The 16,124-nt window shown below is 37.3% G+C and overlaps 1 long non-coding RNA gene across 1 annotated transcript in view; it reads right to left on the bottom strand.

Annotated features, from left to right (window-relative positions):
- Nucleotides 1-12,303, bottom strand: part of LOC129739112 (uncharacterized) — a 30,254-nt gene extending 17,951 nt beyond the window's left edge. The window contains exons 1-4 of the long non-coding RNA XR_008735746.1: nt 12,219-12,303; nt 11,992-12,150; nt 11,210-11,917; nt 9,692-10,688 (exon numbers count right to left, since the gene is read on the bottom strand). This is a non-coding gene — a long non-coding RNA (uncharacterized LOC129739112). The remainder of the gene's footprint in view (nt 1-9,691; nt 10,689-11,209; nt 11,918-11,991; nt 12,151-12,218) is intronic.
- Between the last annotated feature and the right edge of the window lie 3,821 nt (nt 12,304-16,124).

The following is a 16,124-nucleotide window of genomic DNA, read 5'->3' on the forward strand; positions in this document are numbered from 1 at the left end:
GTAATAGTCAAAACTCCATCCGACTCAAGGGAAAGGGGGCTTCCATACAAAATTTGTAGTTTTTCGAAACAAATTAAAGTCATGACATCCATTTTCTTGAGATTTTTTCTTTCTTTGGGCGGTTTGTTTTTCGTCTCCATGGTCGAGGCGTCGCGAGCCAACGTCGCAAAAGGATAGTAACCATGGCATAGCATACTGATCAGTGGGAATATTTTGGCGCGTATTTCTCAACCAAGAATATTTTCAATGCAAGGGGTGGCGATATGAAGCCAATTCGATTTTTTTTTTTTGAGGGGTTTGTTTTTCGTCTCCATGGACGAGGCGTCGCAAGCAAACGTCGTCGCAAGTGGATAGTAACTAAAGCATACTGTTCATTGATCGCTGAAAAAATTTAACAATCAGGCGCCTGTTTCTCAACCAAGTACCTGCCTAGGTATGTTTCTTATGAACGTGGGGGCGATATGCAACCTAGATGTGTTTTTTTCTTGCTTAATTGCACGTGGTAATAAATGACGCCTAGATGTGACACGGATTGGCATTTTATCAATCGAATCAAAACCAATTGAAAGATTTGCAAAAATACTTCCATATTTAGTTCGTGTTAATGTAGGTAGCATTCGACTAATCATTCAAGGAACATTAGAACATGTTCAAACGTTCAACTTTTTCTGTTAAAAAAAATTAAAAAATTATGTTTTCTTCTAGAGATTGTTACTTCGGCCCAAACACACAACTGAAAGGAATTTAGAAATGAAAATGGGAACTTTTTATTTTAAATAATTCTGAAAAAACCATCGTACTTTTTGCTAACATACCATATTCAAGTACGTACTTTACATGAAAAGTGTTTTTAGCAGCATAAGAGAGACTTTTGATCCGCTTCGTTTTTGAAAAGCGAGACTTTAGGACTGATATTCAACTGGACGCAATATTTTTATGAGAAATGTTTAGTATACCCTTAAAGTGTTAAAAACAATATTCCCTCCCGTCAACTGTTTCATGAAAAAAAAAGTTTTTTCCTTGAGTTTTTTTTTTTGCTTTAGACAAAATTTGCCCGGATATTGCCCGGATTTTTAGTCGTCAATTTTGAAATCAAAAACCCGGATTTTGCCGGGTTTTTGTATAAAACTGCCTGGATTTGTCTGGCCCGGATACGTGCTGAAAAATTCTGGAAACCTTAGTTTAGAACCACTTGTATTTCCGTTTTTTCGAAACAGATTTTTGTCAAAAAATTCCCATCCCTGTCGCCTCTTTGCCGAAACATGGCAAGCTGGAGAAATCAACATGACGATTGCACAGCACAGTTTCGCTGATGCCCCATAAAAATCTCTTCTGGAACACTTCGCGTTTCAGGATAGGTTTTCTGCTGGTTTCAGAAGAAAGTTGCTTTCGTTTGCTCCAAAACCGACTGTAAGGGGTACTGTCAATGTTGTAGGTGTTGTTTTTGCCGGTGACTTTTTTCATCTCGTCTGGCGCCAGAAATAATTGGAGATGATCGTGTAATAAATTCCAATCAGTAACGTGAGCTCGCGGCAATAAATCACGGAATTTCTAAGTTGACGTTTGAAAGGTTTTTGTATTAGTCTAATACATAATGTTCTGCGGGTACAAGTAGGTTCATTCTTGTGAATTGGGAAAGAAAAAAAATTTTAACAACTTGATTTAAATCAAATAAATACTTCAAGTCGACATTCAGTAAATATAACATCTTAAATTTGTAAGCAGAAACCATATAGTTCACAAGGAAAATTATGATATTCCAGGAGCTTTGAAAAAAAAACCCCATTTGCGGGGATTATATCCTCCACCCAGATGTAGCCTCACAAATTCGTTAAGTGCCAAGTATGGTTCAACTAAAACTATCCCAGCTTGGCCCGGTTTTGGTTTGACTTTACGACACCCGGTCATTTATCTAGAATGATCTAACCTCGAGGAAGAGAGGAAGAAGCTGCCCTGTGGTTGCTCGAGGACAGAGACAAGAAAAAAAAATTAATCGTGGGATTTACTGGCAAAGTTTGCATAACCCAATTTACCCTCAATTACTCACTCTGCGTTTTGTGTTCTGTGCTGGTTTGGCTGATGATGATGGTTCCCAAAAATGTGTACCGAAAACTTGTCAATCTTTCTATCTGGATCCGGTACCCTCGCAACTTTTCCTCCACGGACTCCAGTCTTTGAAACCAAATCGGGGAACTGCCAGGATTCCCAACTAACTAACTAACGAACTGTACGCTCGTTTGGTTAATCCAAATCTGTTGCCCAAAGCTGAAATAACAAAAACCAACCCTTTTTCGACCATCTTTGCTGGCGCTGATCTGAATGAAGGGATATCGTGGGTGGAACAGAATGGGGCGGGGGATGCCAAATGTCCTGCGGACCTAGGCCAATGAGAAAGACTAACTATGAGAAAGGCTGTTTACGTCGAACCGCAAACTCCGGGGATGTAATTGTTCTTCGGATGGCCTACAAAAGTTTGCACTTTGATGGTCCGCTTTCTGTTCGCCTATTTTTCGATGATGGGGCCAGAGTTCGCTTAATTGAAGTTTCTCCGTTAGGATGAAATGCTAATCACATTCACTGCCCCGCTTCCCGATTATTGTGACATATGGGCAAAGTTGATTGTTTAAAGTTCAAACAATTTGCTCGAATGGTTAATGGACGAAGTTGTCCGTTTACAGACACCATGGGTTATGCCTCTGTGGTTGTGCTTAGCAGCTGGACCATTATACACATAGCTCTATCAATGTACAATATATCTTTAAAATTTTGAAGTCTGCAATTTTAACTGTTTTATTTCATGCACATCCCGATCAGAAGAGAAAAACTAAATCATATTAAGATGAGATATTTCGATATTCAATTTTTTCCTAACTGGATGAGTTATGATTTAGTACTCGTTGGATGTTAAAACATCTCAAATTATGTCAAAATGTCTATGCAGCCATTACTAAATAATATCAACCGTTGTTATAATTTAAACTAAATTATAACTCAGTCAGATAGGATATATCAAACTAAAAATCTTATTGAAATTGTATGCAAAAAAAAAATTTAAAAAAAATGAGAATTGAACTCATCACTTTTCCCAACTCATCTCATCCTACGAGCTGCGTGTCTTTGCCTACTGCTCAACCTGTTTGTAGCGGATGTTTATTTTACTTCTTATTCTTCAAAGGCCGATACAGCCTGCTTGTTAAAGGGACGTTTTTCAAACGCGCAAAAACAGGCAGCCATTTTGGTGCCATGAAAATGGCAAATGGCCATTTATAAAGTTTACCTGATGTATTGTAATTTCGGTGGATCGTAATCGGACTATTGGAACTTAAAAGGAAACGTGAGCACGGGAATCTGGCAGCTGTTTGCGTGAATTGAAAGTGGACAATGAAAAGGGATGCGTGCATGTGGACAGCCAGGTTGTCGAAATCACAGAAAAATCTGTATTTTTACAGAGTTTTGAAAAAAATTTCATCGCAGAATCTGTGTCACCGATCACAGAATTTTAAAATTTTCAAATGATAAGAAAAGTTTAAAAGTGAAAAGATACATGAATCTCAAATAAAAAATTCCAAGACTAAGAATTAAGAATTGCTAAATAAAGTTTGACAGCTTTGCAGATTCGAAAAAGCAAAAAAAATGAATAAAAATTTCAATTCCAAATATCTATTTGAAAACTTAATCACAGGCTAAATACTTGTAATCAATAACTAATTGTCCTGTACACCCCGAAGCATTTTTTTTATAATTGAATTGTGTGTTTTGTGCGCCTTTGGCCGTTGGAATCACACTTGAAATTTTAAATGTGTTAATATCACATTTACAATTTCAAATGTGATTTCTACAGCCGATTTTTACCAAAAGCTCATAAATTTTGAACAAAGTTTGAGTAAAGGAATTTTGATAAAGAGTTAATCACCGATTTAGTTTTATTACATTCGATTAAAAAATTCAAAAGTATCCTTGAACTGATTTCCAGTTAAAATGTACTATTAGTCACGAATTTTATATGAAAGCTACAAAATCATATGATTACAGATTTAAACTGGTCAACCCACAGATTTTGTTTTCCAGTTATCTAAGCTTTAGTAAGCATTGCTCAGTGGTCCAGGACGAAACTTTATCGTGACCAAATTAATGACGAAGATACTATAAAAGATAGACAAATGATGTCTTGAGCCAAAACGCTCATCAAACCATGGACTTCAATTATCTCAAATCAAATATTATGGTGTGTCATTTGCACATAAAATCTTTTTCGAGTGAACAGATAAAGCCAAACTGTCTTCTACAAAGTTGTAGCCAACGGTTTTTGAGGCAACTTTTTCGAATACATTACATACATATGATGTTTTGTAAGCGAGTTATGGTTTTTTTTTTATATTAAAATGTTAGGCTGTGTCGAAAAAAAAACAGTATCCTTGATCTAACTTTTGTGAATTATCTCATACAATAGAAATGTCTTCTTGGCATATGTATGAAATAAAAAATTCGCACATCTTTCTCTCAGTGCGCTAACTTGCATCTGGATGAGTTCGCTAGTTATGAGAGATTTTTTTAAGCATAAACCAGGAGATAGGCTATTTTTAAACTCAAGGATAAAAATTCCAAAGTTTGCTAATTCTCATTACAAATTCAATCAAATTCAAACAACATCCTCATTTCTCGTGAAAAAGTCAAATTTTCATCGTTTTGTTATAGGTTAAATTGCGATGCATAAACAAGCGATTTAGCATATTTAGACGAATTCAAAAAAGATGAAAATAACTATTTTTTTATTGTAACTTTTTAAATTTTTAACTTTTGACTATAACAAGAAAAATGTACTAAATCGCAATGGACTCAGACATTAACAAAACGATGAAAATGGGTATTTTCTTTTCACAGGGTCTTCAATTGTGTGAATTTGTATTGAAAATTAACAAACATCGGATTTTTTTTTCTCGAGCTTAAAAAATAACCTATCTCCCATAATTTTACAATCAAATATTTGATATAGGAACTGATCGATGCCGTCAGAAAATAGTTTGAAAGTTTGCACCAATCCTAGATGTGACAGCTTAAAAAGTACAAATTTTTGCTAAAAACTCTCTTATAACTAACAAACGCCTCCAGATACATATTTGCCCTTTGAGAGAAAAATGTGCGAATTTTTATTTCATACAAATGCCTACAAGACATATATTTTGTATGAAATCATTCACAAAAGCTGGAGCCAGAATATTAATTTTCCGACACACCTTAACATTTTAATATTCAAAAAATCATAACTCGCTTACAAAACATCATATGTGTGTGGTGTCTTCGATAAAGTTGCCTCAAAAACCGTTTGCTACAATTTTGCAAAAGACTATTTGGCTCTTTCCGTTCACTGGAAAAAGTTTGTATGTGTAAATCATGCAAAAATGACAGGCCCTAATGTTTGATTTAAAATTATTAAAGCGCATGGTTTGATGAGCATTTTTTGTTGAAGACATCATTTGTCTATCTCTTCTAGTATCTTCGTAATAAATTTTGTTACGATGAAGTTCCGTTCTGGACCACTGTGCAATGTGTTTGGAAAAAAAATCTGAAGTTCGAAATGGATATTTTTTTCCTTAACGAAAATTCACATTTAAAATCGTGATTCTACATTATTTCAAATTTAATGTTTAACAGACGAATTTTCCGATCAATTAAAAATGAATAAAATAATTGTATTTAAATAAAGGTAGCTAAAAATAATCATTTATTGACATTTTGCGTAAAAATTTTAATCATGGATAATACTGAGCTGATCTGAATTAACTTTAAATTCGGTTGAAATTTGTTTAAAAATAAACTTGTGCTACACCTATTTCATATATTCAATTTTTGTGCACTAATGTGCAAAATTTCTAGCTCATAAGAAGGATCATCATTTTTAATTATTTATTTATAACTTATTGAAAATATCATTGATTTGAAACTTTAACTTTGAATCAGGAATTCAGAGTTTTATTCTGGTTTAAAATGCATAATTCAGAATTTAAATCCAAAATTGCCCAAAACAAAACACAAAGCAGGTGAAAACGACTATTATAAAATAAAATCTGAACTCATTTTCAAGATTGCGATCTTTGACAAATCTGAACTTTAATTTAATTTTATTTCACTGGACTTAAATAATGATATAAATGATATAATGATAATTTATTGTTGATAAAATAACTTGTATTTAATCTTAAGTTCAGGGAAATTAAGTTGGAAACATATTTTTGTTGCTAAACATTATTTATATTTATTAGAGATACTTTAGAAACAAAGATTTCAACTTAAATCTGTATGAATCGAGTTCACAAGAAATGGAAATGAATCTGATTTGAACTCCAAACTAGTTTTTCTTTCAAGTGAAGCCTTGAAGGAATCATTTATTTTAACAAGTTTAAAAAAAACTGGACACTTTTAGGACTTATTTCCGAAAAAAATGATTTTAAATGAATAGATACTTTGAGATACTCTCAGAATCACATTTTAAATTATTCTTTATGTTTGCATTTTTCAAGCAAAACTGTTATAGGAAAAATAATTTCACCAAACCCTCCAAATATGAACAAGCGTTTAACGCTCACAAGCTGCAATTTTAAAAATAAGAATAAAATCTTAAATTGACAAAGCGAACCAGTCATTCATTTTTGGTAACTTTCCAGAATTTTACCATTAAAGAACTATTTGTTTGAGCTGATGCACAATGGGGAAAAAAGTGTATTAAACGCGAAGAAATTCAATATCTTCCCTCCTGCACAAAACAAATCTTTAGGTATATATAAAAAGCAATTTCTGTGGGTTTAAGACTCAGCCGTCTTAAGAGCTAGAGGTTTGAAACTCGGCACGGATGCTCATTAAGCTCATAATTTTGGATGACCCCTTCTAAAGGGGGTCGTCCATACAAGATAAACATTGTTTTCGCGATATTGACGTTACTTTTCGTCGGATTGTGTTGAAAATTTGCACTTGAATGTTTTGAAAGACGAACGATTGATTTCAGGTATCAATTTTTTTGTTAGGGGTCAGTCGAAGGGGTCGTCCTTATTAACTGTTCGATATTTTTGCAATATTGACGTTAGTATACATTGTATTCAGATGAAAATTGGTACACGATAGTTTTGAGTTACGTGCAATCGATTTGAGGTATCGAATTTAGTGTAAGCAGTCGGCAAAAGGGGTCGACGAAAGGGGTCGTCCATATTAATAATTTTTCACAGTTTTTAGCAATATTGACGTTTTTATGCAATGGATTGCTTTGAAAATTTGAGGTTGTATAAGAGGCCACCGAAAGGGGTTTAACTTTTGGCCAATAATTGCGTTGTTATGCAACGATCGAGTCGAAATTTATACACGGCGGTTTTTTGGCACGGTCAATTGATTCCAGATTTCAAATTTAGTAGCAGACGACAGAAAAAGTGATTGTCCAATATTTTTGCAATTAGGGTAAATGTACCCAATCTTGGCCTCTAAGGAATGCTTGACTAGATTTCCCATGATTGTAGTCTTCCTGTAATGTGTACCTTCAAAAGTCCTTCGACAAATATGATTGCTTACTAGCCTGAAATGCAGTAATAATATGTCCTTGATTGAAAGCGGTTGATAATTTGAGATAAACCTGATCAAACTATTGATTGAAATGCTCCTTATTGTAGCCCCCGCGCCGTATTTTGGCCCTTTATGAGTTCCTTAAAATGGCCGTCTCTAGAAAAAACATGCCTCACTAACACAACAACAGCCCTTTTAGGCATATGTTTGACAACATTTTTAGGCATTTGTTTGACATGTAAATCACCAAAATGCATTTTGGCATGAAGATAAGGAGCATGCCAAGTTAAGGCTTACTGACCCTATTACTTAACAATTTTTTTTTTTTTTTATTTGGATGGATTTTAACTTCTAAAAGTCATTCATCCCTCTTACTTAACAATGAATTCGGAAGTGCATATGGAAAATGCTTTGGCAATTGACTTTCATACAAACTGTTCATGACACATTCCAAGTTGAAAGCGAAACGGAGTTCGTATGTATGGGATCAGCTAGTCTATGTATAAAACAAAGTGCTTTCCTTTAGTGAAAATGTTCGGAAAATCGATTGGACGTAAATTCGGACCCCTCACGAGCTTGCGAACGGAGTTATAGTGCATATCTAACTCATAGTTCCCCTATATTTTGTGAACAATCCAGAAAAAAAAACTAATTTAGAATTAAAAACTTTAAACCAAATGGGACAAATCTTGTGTGATTTTTACGAGGAATTCAAAGAAGTCTTTTTGAGTTACCGCACGGATTGGAAACAGGAGTTATGGCTATTTTACCTCAATATCCTTACATTTTTCAAAATAATTCAGAAAAAAACATCTTTGGACTTGAACATTTTGAAATAAATTGGTAGTATCTCATGTGTTTTTTTTTTTCAAGGAATCCAATAAAAGCTGATTGAGCCCCCGCATGGATTGGAAACTGGAGTTATTGCTGTTTTTACCATCAATTCCCTCCCCTTCATCTTTCTAATAGTTCAGAAAAAAGCATTTCCGGAATTGAAAATTTTAAATAAAATGGAACGTATCTTATGTGTTTTTTTTTCCAATTAACCCAATGAAGGCTGTTTGAGCCACCGCACGGATTGGATTTATGGCTGTTTTACTCTAAATTTTCTGAATCAATTGAAAAATGTTGAGAAATTGAGGGTAAAGTAGCCATAACTGCAGTTTCCAAAGCGTGTGGTGGCTCAAACAACCTTAGTTCGATTGCTTAACAAAATTACACAAAATAAGTCTGATTTGGTTCAAAATTTTCAAGTCCGGACATGCCTTTCCTGGACCATTTGAAAAATGTAAGGGAATTGAGGGTAAAACAGCCATAACTTCATTTTTCGAAGCGTGTGGTGGCTTAAATAGGCTTCGTTGGATTTTTCGGAAAAAATCACAAAAAAAGGTACGTTCTATGTTGCTCGAAATTTTGAAGTCCGAAGTTTTGCCGGAAAAATTGGAAAATATATATGAATTGAGGGTAAAAACAGTCAGAACTCCATTCTTCGAAGCGTGCGGTGCCTCAAGAAGCCTTCATTAGATTCCTCAGAAAACATAAGGACTTTGTTTGTTCAAAATTCTCAAGTCTTAATTAGTTTTTTTTCTGGATTGTTTACAAAATAAAGGGGAATTGGGGGTTCAAATGGCACTATATCTTCGTTCATAAGCTCGTGCGGCGTCTGAAAATACGTCCAATCGATTCTCCGGACATTTTCACTAAAGGAAAACACTTTGCCTCAGATTTGTTTCGTGTAGGAGGGAAGATATTGAATTTCTTCGCGGTATATACATTTTTTCCCACTGTTTAATGGTATTAAAAACTGACTAATTTTGTTCATAACTACCCTACTTAGCCCTATCTCTATAGCTTTTAACTTCATATTTTTTGGACACTAAGTGAATTTTTTTAAGCATTTTATAGCCGATCTGCAGTCTTTTTTCCGAAATATGATTTTTCGGATTTTTTTGAAGTGTTGAAGGTGAATATTGTCTAAAATTTTTTTGTAAAAACCGTTTGAGAAACAAGAGAGATAAAGCCAGGAGAGTCAACTGGACACTCTAGGGACTGTAACGGTTAAAAATTTTAGGGAAGGTTAAACCTCAAGTTTCTTCAATGTCCTTCAGCTATCAGAAATTAATAAATAAAATATTGAAACACTCACCATTATATAGTAAACTTTTGCTCTTTTCCGTCCATCATCGAATCGACATCTTTTGATTACGCTGGTTGTAGAAATTCCCAGAGCGGTGTGTTTAAAACGGTCATAAATCATCTTGTTTTTATATCCATCTATTCTGCAGATCGATACTGGCACCGTTGCCAATTTCCTGAGCCAAAAACGTCTGCATACGTCGCGAGGAATCCACGGTATTCGAAGAATATATACAGGACCACAACAGGCGTCCGTTTTAGCGGCCCACTTATTCAAATGCGATGAAATTTTGCTACTGCGAATGCGAATTTGCAGCGTGTATGGCACTGCTTGAATGAGTACGCAGTCGGTTTGAGTAAAGCGGGCCATACGCTACGCCACATTTGTACAAATGCTATAAGAGTCAATGAAATTCTTGCGCTTCCAATACGATTTGCATCGTGTATAACATTGCTTGGATGAGCGGGCAAACAGTTTGTGTATGGTGCTGTTTGTACAAATTTTAGGCCATTTACTCCGCCCCAGCGGGGGTGGAGGTGTTTTTTTTTGGTCGTGCATAGAATCAAACAATCGTCGAAGAATTATCGAATTTACACACGCAACTTGTGTAATGTATGGCCGCCTTAAGACCGTATGTACTTATCGTCTCAACATAAGATTTTTTGCTAATGGTGATGCGCGCGGTCTTCCATAGTCGACCCGAAATTGGATCCGGGCACTGAAGTGATTGTGTTGAATTTCTCATTCTGCCGGCTGAAAGTGGATGATTCATGAAGACTCATTCCAATACACCGGGACTTCCGTCAAGTTGATAGACCGCTTTTCCCAGTTTGGCCAGACTGCTGAAGAAGGCATTGGTGATTGATACACCCACAAATCAGACTCTACTCCAACAATGATCTTTTTTGGAGGTGGAATTATTGGTATAAAATTTTATGCCGGACCGGCATCAACAAGCTATCTAATAACTGGCATTGTCCTCCCAGCGCAATCGCAATGCATATATCTGAAAAAAAAAACCAGATAAAATATATCACATATCCTAACACAAGACAAAGAAGGATGGACACAATCAGCCAGCAATGTCGAATGATGTACCGGGGCTGTGTGTGTATGTACAACACCACATTTATGCACATGCGATGAAATTCGATTAAATTTTGTCACTGCGAATACGATTTGCATCGTGTACGGCACTGCTTGAATGAGCGCGCAAACTGTTTGAGTCAAAACGGTTGGGATAGAAATTTTTTGTACGAACAGCCCTCTGAGGCATGGTGTATGGTGCTGTTTGTGCAAACTTCAGGCCATTTACCGAGCCCCAGCCGGGGTGGAGGTGGTTTTTTTTGTTTTAGTTGCTGTTTTTGCCAACAATCGTTTGTGCTCCTGCGAAATTTGTTTGTATCGTGTGTGGGCGAGCATAGAATTGAACAATCTTCGTGGAATCATCGAATTTGCACAAGCAGTTTGTGTAATGTATGGTGGCCTTAAAACAGTATGTACTTATCGTCTGAACATAAGATTTACCACAGCCAATTGTTGCTGATGGTGGGACGCAGTCTTCCACAGTCGACCCGAAATTGGATCTGGTCACTGGTGATCTGGGTCTGTTAAGTTGATAGTTGAGCGACGGTGTTGATCTTCCTCTTCCCATTCTGTCGGCTGAATGTTATTCACGAAAACTCATTGCAATCCACCGGAACTACCGTCAAGTTGATAGACCAGTTTTCCCAGTTTGGCGAGACTGATGAAAAAGGCATTGGTAATTGCTACACCCACAAATCAGACTTTACTCCAACAATGAACTTTCTTGGAGGTGGAATTATTGGTATAAGATTCTGTGTCCTCCCATTCTCATCCCTTTACCATCAAAGACAGAGGAGGATGAACAAAATACACCGGCCAAACGGCAGACGACCAATGCAGTGCTTTTTTTTGGTAAGGTAAGATTTGGTAAGACAAGATAAGATGTTGCAGTCGGTTCGATTCCCACTATACTTTTTTGGAATGAATTATCCAGTAGGATGAAAATCCCATAAAATGATTTTCCTATTTCGCTTGAATGTAGTCATTTGGCTAGGGAGCTCGAGTCTTTATGCCAGAAGTGCTTTTCCAATCATGTCATCTTTGGCACACTACACTTTTCAGTGTATTTTCGGAGATTTGCTAAATAGGCATTGGATTTTTGCAACCTTTTCTATGGGTGTAGCGCTACCACCAATGAAAACAGCTTTACTGGAAAAAGTTAGGGATTGTTTTTTTTTTTTTTTAAATTGTTCGTCACTGGTTAAAAGTAAATAAGATCTTACCAGACGGAAACAAGGCTTGTTTTTTCTTCGATTTCCTCTTCTTCTGTTGTTGTCTGTTAAATAATTTTTTGTTACATTAAAATGACCGGATAAGTTGACAATATAAATACTCCACACGACTTCGTATGTTCCCATCATGGGATTGTAAGCGCAAGGGATCTGAGAAGGAAAATAGAAAAGCATCATTAATGAATTTATCATAATATTTCACAAACGGAAAATATAACTTGATCTATTTAAAGAGAATACAAAACTGCTGAGCATATTGATTCAATGAAAATTTTACTTCTGGCCTTCAAACTGAGCCTGGGTGTTGTTGAGAGTTATCGTTGGGGTACCATCCTGGGAGCTGCAAAAATCACTTTTGCTATTAAAACTTCCAGAATCAAATCTGCTGAACTACTCTGACTTCTCTGAAATTGGTTTCTAAGGAAGATCGGTGCGATGCAAAATCTTGCTATCAAATCATCATTTGATATTAGACCATCGTTGTTGGTGCGGGGAGTCATCGTTGTGATAGCACCCTGGGAGCTGGAAGAATCGCTACTGAATCCTCCAGAATCACTGGTATTTTGTGGTCCGTTCCGACAATCTTGATGGGCAATCCAACCTAAGCAAGAAGTGTAAAAAAGAGGAAAGAAAAATTAAGCGATTTTCGAGATTTTTTAATAAAACCAATGAAAACACACAAACGATGGCTTTGACTTACCCATATCCAATATTCTATCTAGGATTAACATAAGAGCAAGTTCTCCAGTGTTGGGAAAAAGTGGTAGAAATTTTGACACATTTTCAAGATCTGCGGCCTTCAACAACACGTGTTCTATTTTCGCATGCTGTGATGCAAAACCAGTTCGATTTCTTTTACATAAGGCTTAAAATGGAAACAGTGTTTTTAAAAAATTTAACGCCCAAATACCTTGAAAACATTTCTGCATGATAAAATTTTTAAAATGTGCTACAAGTGTCAAAATTCCTACCACATTTCCCAACATGAGTGAACTTACTCTAAATAGTCCAGTTAACACCAGCTGATAGATCGTTCGCCCCTAGCAAACAGTCAGATAACAAAAATGTAGGAAATCCAGAGTTTTTGAAAATTATTTTCACAAAAATAATATTTATGACGAAGCGACGGGAAAAAATGGCAGCTGTCGCATTAGTTCCGTTTTCAAGCTTAAAAAAAAAAGAAATACCGTTTAGATTTCAAGCAATCGAACAGGTGGATGGAAATCGAGCCGAAAATGTACCAAGTTCTAACCACTAGAATTCATATGCTGCCATATTTTATATGCATTCGGTCCGATTGAGCAAACGTTCCTGACAGGGTTGAAGTACCTGTTAAAACCGAAGATCCCAACCTCCAGAAATAGTGGGTACTAGACATTTAAACAGCTCTAACTTGCCAACCGCTGATACGAATTTCACAAACTTTGTCTTGTTGAATGACTTGAAATGTCTAGTTTTAGTTTGTTTATCTTTATTTTCCTCCAAAATCTAGGAGTTTTGAAATTTGTATCGAAATGTAGTGGTTATTTTTTACGAGAACTAACCTCGACTTTGTCCACATTTTTAATGCTTCAACAAATCATTATTTTTTTTTAAATGCTGGAAATGCTTTGAGTTTTAAATTTTTTGATTGTGTCATTAAATTCAAACTTTCAACACTACATTAATTAAAAAAAATCGTGCAAACGAATTAGTTTTGAACTCAAAAACTCTAATCAATTTTTATCGCCACCCGCCTAAAGAACATCACATCTACGTGCATTTACCAAGTTATATCTCTTTTATTTGTTGAGGTACAAATATCAAAAATATACTGCTGTTTCAGAATCTGAGGAATTCAATGGCATATAATTTTCTGTATTAAAAAATAATATAAAAAAATGCTATAACAAGGAAAAATATAAAAAAGCCCAAGCAAAAATCCACCCAAACCGACTGGCAGTTGAATAACATCATCATTCCAGAGAGCTAGTGTGGCTGTGAGCCCACTCAACTACCGTGCTTTTTAAATTTAAAATTATTTGCCCAAAACCATTTATTGAAAGTTGGGCAACCAAAATGTTGTTTCACTGTGTTAACAAATTTTTATATGATACTCATATGGAGTCTATGTTTTTCCTTGCAAATTCATACTCACCCAGGCGTCGTTCTTTTTCCCATCAAACGTCCTACTTTGCTGTATTTCATTCTGGTAAGCCAACGCGTAAGGAGCCCCCTATCTCAGTTAGCATGCGACCAAAGCATCCACCGGGGTTGGGTACCCGATCTTCGCTAAGGTTTTTCGCACCCCAGCCAGCACCACGGGGAGGTTGAGAATCGGAGTTGTAAGATAAGAGGTGATATGACCACTACCCGAAGGTTGGGTGTATGGGGTCTCGAGTTGCACATTATCTACCATTTGCCAACCATTTTTGTAACATAAACTATGTTACAAGGGATAGCATCGCTACTACCCAAATCAGTCCAGTAATCAACCAATCGATCAATCCTCCTTAAAAAGGTCTGCCTCTTCTTGGCTGCCAGGCTGGCTCTGCAAAAAAAAACAGTAAATGAATAATGAAAATCTAAACGGACTGCAAAAGTTCGTACCAAGAAGAAGTTGTGGATTACGAGGGACCGATCAACAGTGTCTGAACAGACTCGGCTCCTCCTATCACTCAATATAACACCCGCTCGGCTGAAGTTGTGCTCGCTGTTAAAGCTCGAAGCGGGTATTGTGAGGATACGTTTTGCTAGGGAGGCCAGTCTCGGAAACATGCAGGCATGTTGCTTCCACCAAGCCAACAGTGTTTCGGGTGCGTCGTCATTCCTTTGAGCGCATTTCAGGTACCACTTCAGCTCTACCTGCGGCGAAATAACACGATTGCTGTTCCACAGCACCAACCGACTTCTTTTAGAAATTGGAGAGTTAGTTTCCGACTCCGACTCTGGCACCGGCTCCGACTCCGGCTCCGACTCCGGCTCCGACTCCGGCTCCGACTCCGGCTCCGACTCCGGCTCCGGCTCCGGCTCTGGCTCCGGCTCTGAAAAGAATACAAATATGGGAGGTACGTTTTGTGATTTAGTAGGTTATAATATTTCTAATTCGTCAGATAGCTGGAGAGCAAACCGCTTTGCTGCCAATCGCCAATTATGAATATGAATAGTTATTTTAGTTGGTCTTACCTTCAGAGCGACGGATATCTTCCATCCTTGAAAGGACCAAGGAACGTGCGTGTTGCCTCTCTTGGGGTCCACATCTGACCAATAATCGAATGTTCGGACAAAGTACAGCGCCAATGTAGTGTTCTTCGCGAAGAAGTACCCTCTCTTTCAGTCGTCGTGGGAAGTCAGTCGTGAATAGCACCAGCGATTTGAGCTCGAACTCCTCCGTGATGTACTTGGCCGTAGTCGTGAGGTATGCTGTTTCCGAATACCGATCCGACCACAGATCAGTATCGAAAGCACAGCATTTAGCTCTCAAAGCCTCCCTCACTTCTGGCAATTGTTTCGCTCTGACCTTCTCTGCAACGACGCACGCTTTCCTCGAAACAAGTGATGGGTCCGGCAGCACACTTTCGAGGTCCACTTTCCCGAATTCCGCGCCAACTTCGATAAGCTTCTGCGCCAAATTCCTAAAACCTGGTCCATTAAGCACGCTAAATGGACGCAGATCCAAGGCTTCCCACTTCACGCAAGCTTCCAAAATTCGGTCCTTGACGTGCTGTGGTACACTTTGGGCAGAAGCTTGGCCTTCCGGAGTACTCTCCTGTACCACTTCCGGGGTACTGTCCTGTACCACTTCCGGGATACTCTCCTGTTCTGCTTCAGAAGCCGAAGACTCAGGATCGGAGTCAGAAATGTCTGCCCTGCATCTCACGAAGTGGCGATTCAGGTTCGAAGTACTGTTGCCCCTTGGGAACCGGAAAAGAGCTTCGCAGTTCACGCACTGCACAAAGCCGACATACTCCCTTGTGGTGCTCAAACACACGTTCTTGAAGATACTCCAAGCTTCGCATGATCGGGCACCTTGCTTGTCGCAAAGGATATACTCGCCTGAGCGAACGCGAGTGCGAACGGTAGCAGTGTTAACCGGGATATTTTCCATAATGGGAGAGTTTGTTTGCTGGTAAGCTAAGTAGAAA

This window comes from Uranotaenia lowii, chromosome 1, assembly GCF_029784155.1.
Source record: "Uranotaenia lowii strain MFRU-FL chromosome 1, ASM2978415v1, whole genome shotgun sequence".
NCBI classification, from domain to species: Eukaryota; Metazoa; Arthropoda; class Insecta; order Diptera; family Culicidae; genus Uranotaenia; species Uranotaenia lowii.